We start from the raw sequence: 17,966 nt of genomic DNA, 5'->3' as shown, positions 1-17,966 counted from the left end.
TATTTTTTGGCAATCTTCATTACTAAGAATCCATTAGAGAGAAATAAATTACAAGTATATTTTTTAAGATTATTTTCTTCTGAAAAAAAATTACTAATCGTTCTGTTATAGTGTTTAATTAATGTACATAGGAGTTGAAAGAGACATATTTCTAAAACTTATGTTATACTTCAGCTGAATACCTGTTATAAGTTTTTCGTCGAGAAAAAGTATTTATTGGAGATTGGTGTAATTTGTTGTCACGTGATGGCCCCTTCTACCCTGACACCTTTCTTCAATTACTTTTTGACCGTGATAGAAATCTGCCCTGCATCTCCTTGTTCCTCACTATAGTCTGAGCTATCTAAAGATGAAGAGAATAAAATTGCTAGTTTCCTAAATTCACAATTTCAAATGTATCCGGCACATGAAGAAATTACGTTCAGATAAGTTAGTAAACAATAAGAGAGATAAATTGTAAAAAGCTTCCGGATATGATTTAATAATTTTTAAAAATTTTACGACAACTATCATAGACGGGTGTAAAATTGTTGTCATTTATATTTAAAGTAATAAAAATAATCATGATTCTCAACCAGGAAAAACACCAGAAGATGTCACCTCGTACCAGCTTATAAATTTGCTACTAATAATCTCGAAAGTTTTTGAGATATTCATAATAAATAGGCTTAATAATATAATAGAAAAAAGTAAAATTAATCGAGAAAATGAATTTGGGCTTCATACTAAGTACGGGACTTAAGAAGAAATGTATAGACTTGTAAACAAAATAAATATGGACTTTAATGCCAAAATTCCTTGTTCACCTGCATTCCTGGACATATTTCAAGCTTTTGATAAAGTATAGGACCTAAGGTTGCAGGCCAAATTAAGAAACCGCTCCCTTATCCACATTTTCATTTACTAAAATCTTACCTAATAGCTAGACATTTCATTATGAAACAAGACGATGAACTCATTGACTTACATCCAATATATTTGGTATCTAGTTGCTATATACTATATCTTCTATATACAACCGATGTACTGACCACAAAATATCACTACTCTGACAACACAATAAAAAGAATAAAGAATCTCCAAATATACATTGATAAAATACAACTGCGGCTGAAGACATGGCGAATTAAATTAAACAAAATTTGCTTTCTCTGTACAGAAGAACTGACCCATTAATAAATATCAATAATTGTCAATTTTACCAATCTAAAGATGCTAAACAACTTACTAAGCATCTAAACAGGCGGCTAACTTGGAAGTATATACTGGCTAAACGAAAACAACTTGAACTAAAAGAAATGTATTGGGTTATCGGGCGCAAATCCAAATTATCATTAGATAATTACATATATATATATATATATATATATATATATATATATATATATATATATATATATAATTTTGAATAACATTTGGAATAAGACTAATTAACATAATATTTTATACAGGAGATCACTTAATGAAGTGATTGTCATATCATGTCATGTCAAAGAGATTTTAGAAATACTAAGGGTAATAATTTAAAAAAATGCACAATCTCTCTGGACAAAGCTTTAAAATTACCAAAATATTCATCAAAACTTATTTGTACACCCTATAGGAGGGCAACTTCCTATATTACATAATCCATTGAAAAAAGAACGATATAGTAAATAAGATATTCAAATTCTGTTACGGAGCTATTTTGTAGGTCGATTGATTCCTCAACGACATTATCCTAAAAAGAATTTACAGCGGGTCCAAGACTCAATCTCGAGCCGAATTGCCGCTTACGACGAACAACCTCAAAAACAATCGATTCCGTCTCTCCAATTCTCACCCTATTCCTGCTCCGGCGTCCCCTCCGCGCCACGCTACACCATCCTCCTCCCGCCCTGCCACCCCATCCAGCTTTATTCTCGGCGTCGTCGTTGGTGCCGAAGACAAATTGGAAATCGCGTGGAATTGCTCGTTCGCATCTCGTACGAGAGCGCCCCAGACGTAGTCGGACAGTTTTCCCTCGAAGAATTGAATACCGAAAATAAGGAGACGTGTTAAAAAAAGGTAAAGACCATTTCGGAACTTAAAAGTTTCGACCTTCCTCGGGGAACCGCGTTCTCTCTCCGTCTTCGGTCGCTGCGCCGCAGAGGACGCGGCAGGGACAAACAAATGGGCGATTGTTTGTCTCTCCCCCGTTCCAGTTTGGAAAAATGGAAATTGGACTTTGTAGTTCTGCGGTGAGCGTTGTCTGCGTGACCGATTGCTCATGCGAGGGCATTCGATCCTGTGGGATTTGATCTAATACGGTTATGGTGTACTTTATGTTAATTTCAATCAAGCTAAACACTTAAACGTGAATCTTGGAATACATAGACAATTCTAACACATATATGGCGCTAGTTTTATTGCATTCATCGCTTTTTTAGTTAGTACTAACTTTCAAAAGAAAGCTGTTAAATTTTCATGATATTCTACTCATAAGTTTGTGAGTGAGAAGTTTATGTTAATAGTGACATTACTTTTGTCAGTTTCAAAACAATGGATCAAAAACAATTTTGTGCTTTAATTTTACACTACTTCTTGATGGAGAAAATAACGTTCAAGCAGAGTAATGGCTTGCATAGTGTTTACAGTAGTTATACAGTAGACGTCCAAATGAGGTAGCAATACAAGAATACTCAAAAAATCCGCAAAATCGTTTTGAATAATCGAAAAGTGAAGTTGTTATGAGTTAGTTAACATCATACAGATATTAAAAGAACGTGTTGCTTTTATATTGCTTGAGCATTTGTTGTTGATGACAAAAAAACCAGAACGTGTTGATGATTATGAGCAGTGTTTGGCCATGTCTAAACGTAACAAACTGGAATGTTTGTGTCGATATGTCACACTTCACTCCGAAATTAAAAACGTCGTCATCTGAGTGGACAGCAACAGTTGACAGGCCTATTTTGAGGAAAAATTTAAGTGATTCCACAAAAGTGGTAAGGCGGTGGAATGATTATGTGGCTCTTGATGGAGATTACGTTGATGAATAAAGCCAATTTTGATTAAAAAACGTGTTTTCTCTGTTACGGCCGTGACTTTTCAGACCATGTACCATGGCAATTCAAGTATTTTCGAATAGTTATCAATATCAATAAAAATCACAGCAAATTAGAATCATAATCAAAGAACTGCAGTAGTTAGTCAGTAGATACTCCCAACTTGACCCAACTTGAAGAGCAAAGAGGTGTCTTTGTCAGTTCATAAAAATTTAGGCTTAAGGAGTGCAAATATTTTGTTATACTAATACATCAAAGCCACAGTAATCCATTTTTCTTTGATTAACTTCCAGAAAGTCAGGATTTTTTCATAGATTCATCAAAAAGAAGCCTTCAATAATTAATTATTATTTTATAACAAGTGCAATTAGCACTCACTAAATTCGCGAGTAAAGTATGAATTAGAATTAGTGAAGATTACTGTATGGTCATGGAATTTGTCCTAGTGAAGATTATATTCTATTTCCGATACCTTCAAGAACAGAATTATCGGAGCGCTTCAACACAAGCACAATTTAAAAATCAAGTTAATTTGTCTTAATGACAAAATATAGTAAAACATCTTGAATTAGCATAATATTTTTTGTTGATACATTTTAGAGTCTTCTATTTTACCAACTAGGGCTTATCTGACGATCGAGGAGTGACCAACTTAGAGATCACCCCAGAAGACATCCGGTCTTACCCAGCCTGGTTACTGGCGTGACTGGGATCGTTTTCCTTATCATATTTTGTATTATTGCGTTTTGGACAATCGCAGATATAAATAATCGCAAACATAAATTTTTGACCATGTCCCAACAGAATTCGAACCTTGATCACTGCGCCAACCAAGCCAATTAGCATAATAATGGGACAACATTTGGGAAAATATACTAATCTTGATGTATTAAGATTAAATTTATTTCAAGATTCTTAAAGAAGCCGTACCGTAAATTTGTAATAACTTTTACGCCTTGTTTTTTTCTCGAGTTCTCTATTTCACTAAGGCAAGATAAAATCAGAAAACTTAGAATATTTTACATTTTCCTCTTCCGCGTTCTAAACAAATGAAAATGTCTCGACATAAAGCGGCATGAATTATTAATATTCTTTAAAAGACAAGATACTCCGACGAGAAACTATTTATTGTAGTTTCTTGGAAGATTTCGAGCTAAAATTTCTGTAGATATTGCATTTTTTTTCGAAAAAAAAATCGTATTTATTTATAAAGTAATGTTTAAAACCAAAACTATATAAGATATAATGATATTATTCAGTGGATAAGAATAACTGACTTCGCTGTCTAGATAGTTCAATAAATTCGTACTAGGACACTATCGGCTAAATTTTATTCCAATATTTAAATTTTTCTGAAATTATTATATTCTATGGTGCTATTTAAACAAAACTGCTCTTAGTCCCGCTTAATAAGAGAAAAAAACTGGTAACCGGTAAGAGAAAACATTTTCTCATTGCATAAAATTTATCCAGAAAGTTACGGTGGTTAACGAGCTCATTGCATTACCAATTTGGAGGTAATTCGCGAACAAAATTCCTTTAGAATCCCAAAAAAGTGTAGTGGTAGACTACAAGCATCATTTATAGTAAAACAAAATAACTTTAATTAAAATACCAAAAATGTATTGGTTGCTTGGAAGAAAATCTACGTTATCCGGACATAATAAGTTGCTGCTGTGGCAATATATACTAAAGCCCATATCGACCCTTGAAAATCACTTATAAACTAGAGAGTGAGAACTAATATAAACATAATACAAGTATATCAGAATATCATAATAAAAATTTTAAAAAATTGAAGTTGTAGCGACCTTGAGGCTTGAGGCAGGCCCAAACCTCGTCTCCAGGTAACACCGCTGCCATACGTTTTATCATTTGTATTTTTCACATTTTTATATAGCCAATAAATAACGGTCACATAATGTAAACACCACCGTTTCATTTCGTTTTACCTCCATTCACCGAGCCACATCATTTACCCTAAAAACTAATTAAATGACGCCACACAAAGTTCCTTTATTCATTTCTGAAATCGACAAAACATAAAAACACCAAAAAAATGTCTCAATTATTGCTACTCAGTCCTTATATTAAATTCTGAACGAAAAATTATTACATCCAAGCAGATTAAAGGACAAGTTCTTTCTCGCTATCTCTTCCTCTCACCACCAAAATTACAAGTAATAATTACATAACAACCTATGGAGGAATACATGATGAAAAATTCTATTTACACAAAACCAGGAGGTCTCCCCCGACCCCCATCGCGTTTAAATTAATAATTTTCGTGGTCCGCTACGTTTTAATATAAAACCGGCCGTATTCAATGTATTTAGGCGGTTTGGACGCCCGACTCACCTTGACTTTCCCCGACGAAAAGGTGGAAATACCTCGGCTATCGTTCGCGATATTTATTTCATTTTCATCGTCTGGATCCGGATATTACGTTTCGCTGTATCGCTTCCTGCCTAATAATTCAGACGCGGAAAGAAAGTGGGGAGGAGGAAACCTAGCGCGCGGGCTAGGAGATGGAAGGGGGCGCGCGGGGTGGCGGAGGTTAGTGCTGCGAGGAAGGAAGTAAGAAGGAAGAAGGAGAACTGGAAAGTTATTAATTTGTTCATTACGGAAGATGCAGGCGCCCTCGCCTAGTGAAATATCCACCTGTCTGCGTCGGCAGTTTCTGCGAATTAATTATGGAGAAGGGTAGTTCGGTTTTTGTTCCACTCTGTAATGCTTCGATCGGGTCGTAACGCGATTTTCCTGATCTGTACGTATATATATCCGAGTCGGTTCGGATGAATCATTAAGTATTTTCCTCATAGAAACACAAAATTTGATATGAAATAAAAAAAATAAATTCTAGGTTCTTCAATAAGTCTGTCAAGGAATTTCGAATACACGTATTCATTCCAAATATTTGCTATTTACTAATGATCACAAGTTAATTATGTCATTTTTGTAAGATATATAATGACTGTCTATATTTTGTTATTACATATTTTATTAAATACGCTTAGTACAATCTTTATCTGTAAATTAATGTGTTACTACTTTTCCTTAACTTAATAAATTTTGAAGATTTGAAGAGCCTTATAGTCATTTCGTATGAATCATTAAATATTTTCCTCATAGAAACACAAAATTTGGGTTTATTAGAAACAATTCAATAATCGACCAGGTCCACAGATCAACAGATGTTATTGAAAAACTCTGCGAAAGTAAAAAATTATGCTCAGCCATGTTCTTAGATGTACCACAAGCCTTCGATAAGGTTTGGCATGAAGGCCTTGTTCATAAACTACAGAAAATGTTACCAAAACAACACACCGAACTACTAAAATCGTACACTACAGCCCGAATGCTTAGAGTTAAACAAGAAGAGCCTTAGTCTACAATAAAGAAGCTAAAGTAGGAATACCACAAGGAAGTGTACTGGGGCCAATGCTTTAACTACTATACATTTGTAATATATCACAAATGAATAATATTATGATGGCTTTATTTGCTGATGGTACTCCGATTATAGCTGTCGGAGACAATAGTGAAGAAGCCACACGAAAATTACAACAGGCAAGTGACAATATGAATAATTCGACACAAGCTTGGAAAATAAGAATTAATGAAAGTAAATCTGTATGTACAGTCAGACTGTACAGGCACCAATAACGTTAAATAATATTATCATTCCATATGGCAATAACGCTAAATATCTCGGAATGAAACTTGATGCATAACTTCGCTGGAAGGAACATATAAAAAAGAAAAGAAAAGAACTGGAATTCAAATATAGGAAAATGTACTGGCTAATTGGAAGAAAATCACAATTATCAGTACATAATAAATTGCTATTATATAAGCAAATACTGAAACCTATATGGGCATGTGCAGTTCAACTACAACTAGACCGTACAAGCACCAATAGCATTAAATAATACTGTCATTCTATCTAGCAACAACGCTAAATATCTCGAAATGAATCCTGATGCAAAACTTCACTGAAATAAACATATAACAATTATCAGTACATAATAAACTGTTATTATATAAGCAAATACTGAAACCTATATAGACATATGGAGTTCTATTATGGAGATGTTTTGCAAAGTGTAACATAAACAACAAACAAATTTTTCAGAACAAAGTCTTGAGAAGTATTGTGGACGCACCCAAATACTATAGGACTGACCTACATCGGGACCTTCAGATACCCACACTCAGTCAAGAAATCAAGAGAATTGCAAGGGGGCCTGAGGAAAGACCCCATTCTCATGAGAATATTGAAGTATTGCAACTTTTGGATACCACCAGAGCAGGACACAGCATCAATAAAATCAAATCATCTGATTTTTTGTAGTGTTGTGTAGTGAGGTGCATATAATAAAAAATACAGCAGTGACATGTATAAACATTATTTCGAGAGATAGAGCCGATGGGTCCTCCTAGGTATATACTTAGATTTAAGATATCATAAAGACAAATTGTAGGTTAATTGGAAGCGACTAGTAACAATGTAATAATTAATTAATAAAAGTTACATATTTCATTAAATACGCTTAGAATAGTCATAATATATAAATTAAAGTGTTACTACATTTCCTTTATTTAAGATATATTCATAAGAATCGAGCATCATAAGAATGTTCAGAAACAACACTCTCCGGAACTCATTGTCAACAATATCACTCACAACATATACGAATATTTCGCTGTGGAAAGCAACTAAAACCTTAAAAAAAGCACAAACTCAAATATACAAAATATAAAACATTACGGACAGCATAGGATGAATTTCAACTATTCTCGGAGTTCGACCAGGAATACACATCCGAAATAAATGAGAACCTTCATCCACTTTTGCACAGGTACCTACCATTCAAAAGTGTAAATCCTAAAGAGGTTCTAGGAGAAAAAATATATCTCTAGGAAGGAAAAGCATCAGGTCAGGATATTGTCGACATAAAACCTTTTTGAAACATCAACCATACAACCTAGTCAAAATCTTCAATACCTACTTTAGGCTCAAATATTTCCTAAGACAATTGCCCAAGTCGTAGTGGCATTACGCAGGTTTAAAACAGGCAAGTCACCACAAGAAAGGATCTCGTATAGACCTACAAGCCTTTTACCAGTAATTGGCTACTTAATGAATAAATACCTCTAAACAGAACGAACGAGACCGTAAATATCATAATGCGCAGGCACCAAATTGGGTTCCGAGAAAATCATGCCACAAGTATATTGCACCGTAGATGTGATGAGTAAATGCTTGGAAAATAGTGCTGCTCTGCTTCTTGTTTGGTCATAACTAACTTGAAGTAATTCAGTGACAGAAACAATGTCACATGTTTAGTCAATATCAACTGAAATCTATTTAAAATAATTTAGTTTATTTATCACCTTAATAAGTATTTTTCACAATTTATTAAAACAACTTAATTACAATAGTTAAAGAGTACAAAATATCATGTTACTATAGCTTTATTACACCAAAAATTATTTAAAAATAAAATAAAATAATTAACAAATTACTATCGAGAATTCATAATATATTCTATTTGTCCGATTAGTGTAAATTACTTGATAAATTTCTTTAATTTTTCTCTATATTTTCATTACTTCATCCATATTCAGATTTTAATTTGTACTTTCATCATTTGAAAATGAAAAACAGCTATTGCTATTGCTAGTTTTTTTGCAATAATAGGTTATTGAATTTGTTCAGCTGACGTCGATAAATATCGGCAGTAAAAATTTCATCCAGTTTTAGTAGTTTCTGTATGTACACTATACCTTGCTGATCCTAACTTCCTTCAGTTTTAATGTGGATCGCTTTTAGTGAATCGAGAACTTTTAGTAAATCGAAATACAAAAACCCTTCATTCTTGACTGGCAAGCAACGAAGTCACGATATTCAGCTACTACTAAGCTGCCTGATTCTTAGAGAGATTAAGTTGAGCTTGTATCCAGCAAGCCTTGAAATTTATTGTGTTCAAAACCGATAATTGGGATACAATAGAACAGCGTTAACATAATTTTTTAAAAGTGTGGGGTTTTGGTAGCAAGTTACTTCTAATCAAATAATGTCGAAAAGTCTTCTATTCCGTAAAGTCTTTATATAGACTAAATAAGTCAATAACAAATGTAAAACCGTTATTTATGTAGACAAATGAACAAAGAAACCGTAGTGTAACGCAAAAACCTCTGAAGTGGTTGAAGTTAAATTCGGTGTATCATCATTTATCATTTATTGTGTTCACTTTAATATCACTTTCATCATTTAAAAATGGAAAACAGCTATTGCTATTGCTAGTTTTTTTGCAATAATACGTCACTAAATTTGTTCAGCTGACGTCGATAAATAATGCAGTAAAAATTTTAACCAGTTGTAGTAGTTTGTAATATACTACACCTTGCTGATCCCGACATCCTTCGATTTCAATGTGGATCGCTTTTAGTGAATCGACATTTCAGAGCCAGTCACAATGCCAGAGATACAAAAAAAAACTATTCTTTTTTAACTGGAAAGTAATGAAGTCACGATTTTCAGCTACTACTAAGCCGCCTGAAAGTTCTTAGAGAGATTAAGTCGAGCTCGTGTCCAGGAAGTCTTCAACTTCATTGTGTTCAAAACTGATGATTGGGATATAACAGAACAGCGTTAACATAATTTCTTAAAAGTGTTGGGATTTGGTGGCAAGTTGCTTCAAAATAACGTCGGAAAGTCTTCGGTTCCGTAAAGTCTTCATATGGATTAAATAAGTCAATAACAAATGTAAAACTGTCTTTTATATACAATAAACTAACTACTAACTACACATGGACTTTATATTCATAATTTGTATATATTTAAGATAAGAGTTGGAGTTGTATAACACTTCTTTTCGATTCTATTATATTTATTCAACCTATTACTCCCTGAATGAACAAATAAACAGTACCGTAATGCAAAAGCCTCCGAAGTGGTTGAAGTTAATTTCGATGCACCATAATCTTTACCCCCGATGAAGTCGAGAGATCTTAAAATTCTCTGCCACCTACTTAGGGAATTTAATAATTTATTAGTGTATAATAGAGTGGCAGCTGTTTCAGTAGTGCGGAATGGGCGAGGAACTTTCCGAGATGGGAATTCTAGTGGTATGCGTGAGTACATTATGCATGGTAAAGACTTTGCTCTGGTTAGTCGTCTCGACATATAGTGTATATCGAGGTAAATTATATATCAGCTTGGGATAATCGTGGAGCAAGCAGGAAGTCATGCAACATTGAAAACTTCCTCCGGGTTTGTGTTTGTCTTATACTCTATTTTTATTTCCTTAAATTCATTTCCAGTAGACTTCATTGATGCTAAATATTTTTTTATTAATCTCCTTGAACGTCAACAATCTGTCCGTGTGGATTAAGTATTATTATATGATTTCCGTTATATAATATAACCATCCTGACATGTAGAAGGTCACTTCAGTAAATGATCTGCTGTATAAATTATAATCTCAATCTTATTCTAGATACTATTCTAACTTATTTTAAAGTATATCCTAAATTATTCTAAAAATTATTTTAATTTATTCTAGAGATTAAATCTCAGTCTATGTGCCTATTAATCGGGTGGTATGGTAGTTTGCGTTTGAACCTCCGCACTTCGCTATCATTGCGCACATTTAACTGTTTGGCGAGTGCATTGGGATGCACTAATAGTCTTTCAGAGTACTTCGCAATAACACTTCGAATTACACTCATTATAGGTTCTAAGGGGATATCGCGCTGAATCAATTTGTTGGACGCGTAATATGGGACATCAACGATGACTCGCAACACTTTATTCTGGAACCTCTGATAATACCCCTATTCGGTAGATTAGATTCGATACTATAGATCCAAATGGGCCTAAGTATTGACTTATACAGTAAAACCTTGTTATCTAATGATAAATTAGATTTACGCCCTATCAGCCAGTACATTTGGTTTAGTTTAACCAAACCAAAATGTTTACATTTTGTCACTATATGTTTTTCTCCATGTCAAACGTCCATCGACATGTATTTCCAGATATTTAACGTTGTCTTCTTGTGGAAGTTCATGATAGTGAACTAATAAGCGATAACTAACTATCAACACCACACCGCTATCAACCACAATCGTTCTGTCCTTAGATACTGATAACTGTTTATTCTTCAAGCTGCAAATAATAACTAAATTCCCATATTTATGATAACTAAAAATGAAAATGTTTATTTAAAAATTTAAATATAGTGAATATACTGTAGACCAGGTCGACGGCAAAAGCAAAAATTTTGCATTTTTGATAAAAACATAGTCAAATATAAGTGCAATTAAGTGCAAGTGTAAGTGTAAGTAACCAAAACCCTAAAAGAAGTGATTTTGACACGGCTTGACCTTTTGGAAGAATTTTTTTTTGAAGTAAAAATCAAAATTCACTTTTGGAATCTCCATTTTTTAATCCCAATACTTCACACTTCATCTTCTTGTATGACAACACTTGGACACGTCTTCAGAAAGATGGAAAAATATAGGAAATGATTTGCATTACTATGTATTGTACGAATTAATCAGGACACATCTGTGAACCTAATGTATAAAAATTAAGAGCTTGAATATAGAAAATTTTATATGTTAGAAGTAATTTGGATCAATTTTGTTATTAATATATTTTAATAATATACATTTATATCTCCACTAAAATCATAATCCAGTCGAGCAAATAGAACGAAATAAGCACCATTTCTGAATTTATATTAATATATCGCAAATGTAGCATTGTTGAGTTAATTATTTATTGGCTAATTAGAGAGCTATTTAATGAGTGAATATCGGTATTGAAATAATTCCAATTATCCCATGCATAACGAAATGCGAAATAAATAGAAAGTGGGATTGTTATTTTTTAATCACTTGTTATGTGAAATTAGCTATGTTTAATTATATATAATATAAGAAAGGCTCTGTAAAAGAATGTACAACTTGTGGCAAAAGTCCCGCTACCATTTTGAACATATTTAACTTTGCTCAAATAAAAGATAAAGTGTGGTTTTCATAAAAAGTTTATTTGGTCTTTACATTTAGTTTTTTTTCGTTATGATAGAAAAATTATATCGGCTAAATGGTCACCGTGGTTCGCCATGCAACTTTAGGCTCTTTTTAAGGCATTTTCCATGACATCCTGCAACTTCTGTGGCTGAATTTCTTCAATTACGTGACAAAATTGATTTTAAAAAACCCAGTAAGAAAAAGTCTGGTGCTGTTAAATCTGGAGATCTGGCTGGCCATGTTAATTCGCCACCTCGCGAAATTAGTCTTCGTGGAAGAAGATCATTCAATAATTAAATTGTTGAACGAGCTGTGTGTACTGTGGCCCTATCTTGTTGAAATCATATGTCCTCTAGTCCTTGCTCTTCCATTTCAGGCACAAGAAAATTTTGAATCATGTATTGGTACTGTTCAGCAGTAACCATAACCGCAACACCTTGGCCATTTTCAAAAAAATAGGGACCAATGATGTTTTCAGCATGAATACCAACCGTACAGTTGTTTTTAGTGGAAGTAATGATGTTTCATGAATTAATTGAGGATTCTGTGTTCCCCATTCGCTCATTATCAATTTAGACGAAAAATCAGATTCTCTCGGTAGCAATTTTTGGATTAATTGAATTTTGTACTGGAACATTTTCAAAATTCGCCTTATACTGCGTGCAGAAATGCGTAACTAGGAACCACGTCTCCGAATTGATGTTTCTGGAGACTCTGCAATACTACCGCGCAGCAGAGCTACATTTTCAGCGTTACGTGACATCCGTTGCCTTCCAGAACGAGTCCTGCCTGCTGTCGTACCGTACTGTCGAAAATTCGCATGTAAACGAAAAATTGTGGTTTTGTGAGGCAGTGGACGAATAGGATATTTTTGACGCAATTTCTGCTGAGTGGTAATAATGGAACGATTATTTTCAGTAGATATTATCACTATTTCTGCTCGTTTTGTGGCGTATATTTATCCATAATAAAATTTAGACGTCTACTGTGCAAAACATCACAACCAAGATGGCACGCAATCAAAATGTTAACGGGAATTTTGACCCACCTGTTAGTTATAGATATATCAAAGATACAAAAAGAGACATAAAAACTGACAAATATTATTATAATGGTAAAAAACAATCCATGATATAGGTTAATTGTTTTCTAAAAATACATCGGAATCAATATCCTCTTATGTGCAACTGTGCACGGACCAAAACTAAAATCGAAATATCGTCTTCCATAAGTAATTTATACCGACTACCGATGCAAACAGGTGGATATTTCAGCAAGCGAGACGCCCTATCTTTCGTAATGAGTAAATTAATAACTTTCCAACCCATCCTCCTCTCGTCTGTACTTCCGTTCTTCGTGCGCACCCTTGGCTGGATTTTATCGAATGTTCACGTTATGCAACACAGGCTTTTTCAATGGGGTCAATGACTGACTTCTGAACATGATATCATGAATCAATGCTGACGATTTCCAAGACAGGGTGATGAAAGTGGAAACAACTAAAGGTGAGTATATAATTAATATAGGATAAATTTAAAAAATTGTATTATAGAGTGTGAAAGATTTTTGTACACGGTTATGTGTGTAATTCCAGAATAAAGTGTTGCGAGTCATCGTCGATGCCCAACAAACTGATTCAACGTGATATCCCCATAGAACCCATAACGAGTGCGATTCGAAGTCGTAGTGCGAAGTACTCTGAAAGACTATTAGTGCATCCTAATGCACTCGCCAAACAGTTAAATGTGCGTGATGACAGTGAAGTGCGTAGGCTCAAACGCAAACTACCATACGAACTGGTTAATAGACACATAGAGTGAAATTTGATAATTTCTAGAATAAGTTAGAATAGTCATTAGAATAAGTTAGGATAGACTTTAAAATAAGTTAGAATACTATAGAGAATAAGATTTAGATTATAAATTGTACAGCAAATAATTTACTGAGGTGATCTTCTACATGTTAGAATGGTTATATTATATAACAGAAATAATACTTATTGCCCACGGGCAGATTGTTGACGTTCCAAGAGATTAATAAAAAAAATTTGTATAACTGCTCAAAATATACGTGAGCATTCGGTTAAAAAGTGAGAGGAGAGAAAGAATACTAACTATTTTGCGGATATGGCAAATACATTAGGGAGAACGCAGTGAGTAAACACAGTTTTATCAAGAAAGATGTTTACAGGTAGTAACATAATAAACCAACAAGAAATATGGATATATTTTAGATTTTACAAGGAAACACTGTACCTAAGGAAACATAAACTAAGCTTAAAAGGTAAATATGTTCTCTAATAAACGTAAAATACTCCAGGGGTACCTACATCATAGGTGGTATCGAGAAGAGTTCAATGTAAATATCATAAAACACAAATCTAACCTACAAACTATTAAATCTGTACAATTAATTGTAGTTTCAAGTCGTTGTAGATATATGCATTACATATACTATAACATTAAAATAAATAATATTTGATAACAGTATATTTGTTTAATTAGTTTATCTAGATTAGAATTTTGTTAGAACCAAAGCCAAAATGAACTAAAACTCAGGGTTGATTCGGTAACATTGCGACGTTTTGCAGTCACAAATATAGATAACGCGAGCTCCCGCTATTTTGGACAGATTGTATATGCGAATTTACAGACCGAAATTACTTTTTCACCAAACTTATTGCAGCAGAGGAAGGCGCGGAAAAGTTCCGTCCCCATACATATCAAAATCGCATACGATTCCGTAAAAATTTTCGTATTTGAATAATGTATCGTTAACCGACACTTTAACTGAGAGAGAACCTCATGACCTTAATCGGAAAACTGTGTAGTCGGGCTTCCCCTTTTGTATTCTCAAGTCGGAAAACAAACAGACGCCGGTGAAAAATATAAAAGCCGCCGTTTTATTCAACAGGACTAGCGTCCATAAGAAAAAAGCTGTAGAAAAGGGAAAGAAAAAAAAGAAACAACCGTCGCAGGAGAGGCCGGCGTTGCGGTTTCGGAAAATTGTTGTTTCGTCGAGATTCGGAAAATACTACGGTCGGGAAACTTCTTGATTCTGTTTCGCTGTCGCGTCTGGGACGAAGTGGCGGAAAAACAATCGTTTTTCTTTTGAGAGAATACTTTCTTAACCTCGGGGTTATCATATCTTGCGATATGTTTCAAATGTTTTAATTGTACAACACCTAACTCTGTACTAATCATATCGGATACATTTGTAACCGCTTCAAGCTTCGGATTTTCAGTATGTGTCATTTCGTTCGAATTTTTTCACTTGAGTTTGAATAAAAAGGCGGTTGAAGGTCATCGAATGCTGTGTGAAGCTTGTGGCAACCATGCTACATGGATTTCAACCTGCAAATACTGGTTTCAACGTTTTAAAAGTGGCGATTCTGACACCGACTAAATGCCATGCAAAAGAGCAGTATGCGAAAACGAACGGAATACGTACGTATTTATTGTAATTTATTATAAGCAATGTTATTCTTCACTATCACAACCGCTCAAAACATACTTGAAAACATTAAAATAGGAACTGCTATCCTACCCGCCGTATTTTCCGGACTATGTTCCTTCGGATTACTGCTTCCGGTATATGGCTCATGAACTGTGACCTGTGTGAGAAGCGCTTGACTTCTTAGAGACCAAAAAATGGGTCTATTCGTCGATAGCCTCAAAAGATATATTGTTCTTTAGAGCAGTAATCTGTCATTACCTGAAAGATGATAGGGATGAAGGACCCGTGACAGGGATTAGGTAGATCGAGTTTTCATCGTCAGTCACAAGACAAGACAATTCGTCCGGTAGCTAGTTTTTCTTCTTTTGGTCCAATTCCATTGTATATAAATATCTAGAAAGGTTTGATTCATCAACTGGTGGAGCTATCTGAAGGTTCTTCGAGGGTCTGAACTGGGTTTTCGTCTAAAAGTCCCGTAATTCATTCGAACTTTTTTAGTCCTCTAGACTATTCTTTGCCCTTGACATCGAAATCACCAGATTCAAAACATTGAAACCAAAACCGACCATTGGGATACCTAGGAGAGGCAATACCATAAGTTTCTAAAAGTATTCTATAGGCTTTTCCAGTATATTTTTTTAAATAAAAAAAACAGTAAAGAATGTCGAAAATGCTATTTTAATCGTTTCATACATTGAAACTTCGTTTACATTTTCACTAATAGATACAGCTGATGAAAATACAAGAAAGCATCTAATAAAATATTTGTGTTGAGAATATCCGACTTTTTTCACACAAAGTTCCATATTGTTTTCCCTTTCTTTATTCAATAAGTCATGTTAACCACTTTTCAACAGAACTAAATGTATAAAGGCCTAAAAAACGCAGTTTTTAATAAATAACCAGTTGATTTGTATTTGCAACTAACTGGATTTGCATTGTCTATATTGTGTTCATTATATCCAAACTTTAGCTATTAATTGCTGATGATACTATGAAAATTAACTCATAGAAATTCATGTAGTGGCTGGAAAATGTTTTAAAACTGAAGAAAATTAATGAAAATATGTTGTATAAGTTTCAATATCATTACAACAATGGAAAGAAGACTGTGGGTTTTATCAATATCTGCTGTGTGAAAATTGATGTGAAACATAGGCCACGCTCTGGTTGTTGCTGATAAAATCTTTGAAAAAGTCCAGTAAGATAGCAGACATTAAAAATCGGTTACTCATAAGATGTAATCTACTCACTTTTAAAGCTTACGATTATAGAAGACGTTAAAAATTAGTTGACAAGATATGGTATTGTGTAGGATTGCTGCAGAAAGGTATCTTCCATAATGAACCGACGACACACTCTTCTTTGATGATATGCAAAACATTGCGATTTGTGGAAGTTTCATCTGCCACATCATCCAGATATATCATCCTTTGAGTATCACTTATTCCGATGAATTGTTCAGACCTAAATAGGACTAAACTGCCCTCATAATGAATCTACAAGAACTAATTAAATTAAACAAATTAATTTTTCATAACAAGAAAATCAGTCGAACTTTACCTAAAAACCTTTTCAAAAACCAACAAATCGCTATCGGAGGAATATATATGCAGCACCTAATCGAGAGAAAAAAAAACAGGCCACTCACTGTCTTAATAGAATAATTTATGATTTTGCCGCCTTACTATCAATATTTAAAAGCAAACTTACATTACCTGCAAGTAAATTATTCAGAAAGCACAATAAAGAGCTATTCATCTACATTAGGTTTTCCCCCATTTTCCGATGGGATTTCGTTGGCTTTCCCTAAGTAGTTAGCGGCCTGTCACATTGTTGCTAAATAATTAATGTGCATGGCTGAAGCTCGTACGCTTACCTTAGTTGGTTTTTTTTATATACCCTCTTGTCGACGAACCATTAACCCTACGTTTGTGTGGCTAAAACTCACCTGGAACAAAAGGAAATCGTTATAAATAAACAGACGGTAATAATAATTATGATGATTCAATTTCTTACAGATAAAGTAATATTTAATATACACTTTTATTTATTTTACTTTTGGTTAAAACAACTTGTACTTAAACTCTACCAAATGTGTTAGTACTCAAGCCTATTTGGTCATATGGAATCCAGCTATGGGGAACCGCTAGAAAATGAGGTCAGTATATATTCGACAAAAATCGAATGCCAACCTGACAGAAAAAAATGGGCTTTTAACTAAACTCATTGTACATTTATTGCTGTTCGCTACTGAATGACCATATATTCTTAAAATACAAAGAAAATTATTAATCAAAATAAATCCTGTAACAAGTGTGAATCAATTTCCATCATCGTTAGATTACAAAAAGCCAATATCAAATATCTGATTTCTTGTATATTAAATAATTCAATGGGATATACTTCATAAGGTTAAGGGTGACTATTTGATTGAAT

General features: G+C 33.8%; 1 protein-coding gene across 16 annotated transcripts in view; it reads right to left on the bottom strand.

Moving 5' to 3' along the window:
- Positions 1 to 17,966, bottom strand: part of heph (polypyrimidine tract-binding protein 1 heph) — a 953,472-nt gene that overhangs the window by 250,139 nt on the left and 685,367 nt on the right. For 2 of the 16 annotated variants that reach the window (XM_076409834.1, XM_076409837.1), the window contains one exon: positions 17,407 to 17,478. The exons of 12 other annotated variants lie outside the window; for them this stretch is intronic. The gene's annotated coding sequence lies outside the window, so the exon portion shown is untranslated. Of the gene's footprint in view, positions 1 to 16,758; positions 17,036 to 17,090; positions 17,282 to 17,406; positions 17,479 to 17,966 lie in introns of those variants that run through there. 2 more of the 16 variants (XM_076409835.1, XM_076409836.1) reach the window with 2 other exon arrangements.

Source organism: Rhynchophorus ferrugineus, unplaced genomic scaffold (assembly GCF_030347505.1).
Source record: "Rhynchophorus ferrugineus isolate W39M unplaced genomic scaffold, kcgeb_rfMv2 rfM7, whole genome shotgun sequence".
Classification (NCBI taxonomy): domain Eukaryota; kingdom Metazoa; phylum Arthropoda; class Insecta; order Coleoptera; family Curculionidae; genus Rhynchophorus; species Rhynchophorus ferrugineus.
This window is presented reverse-complemented; position numbering and strand designations above follow the sequence as displayed.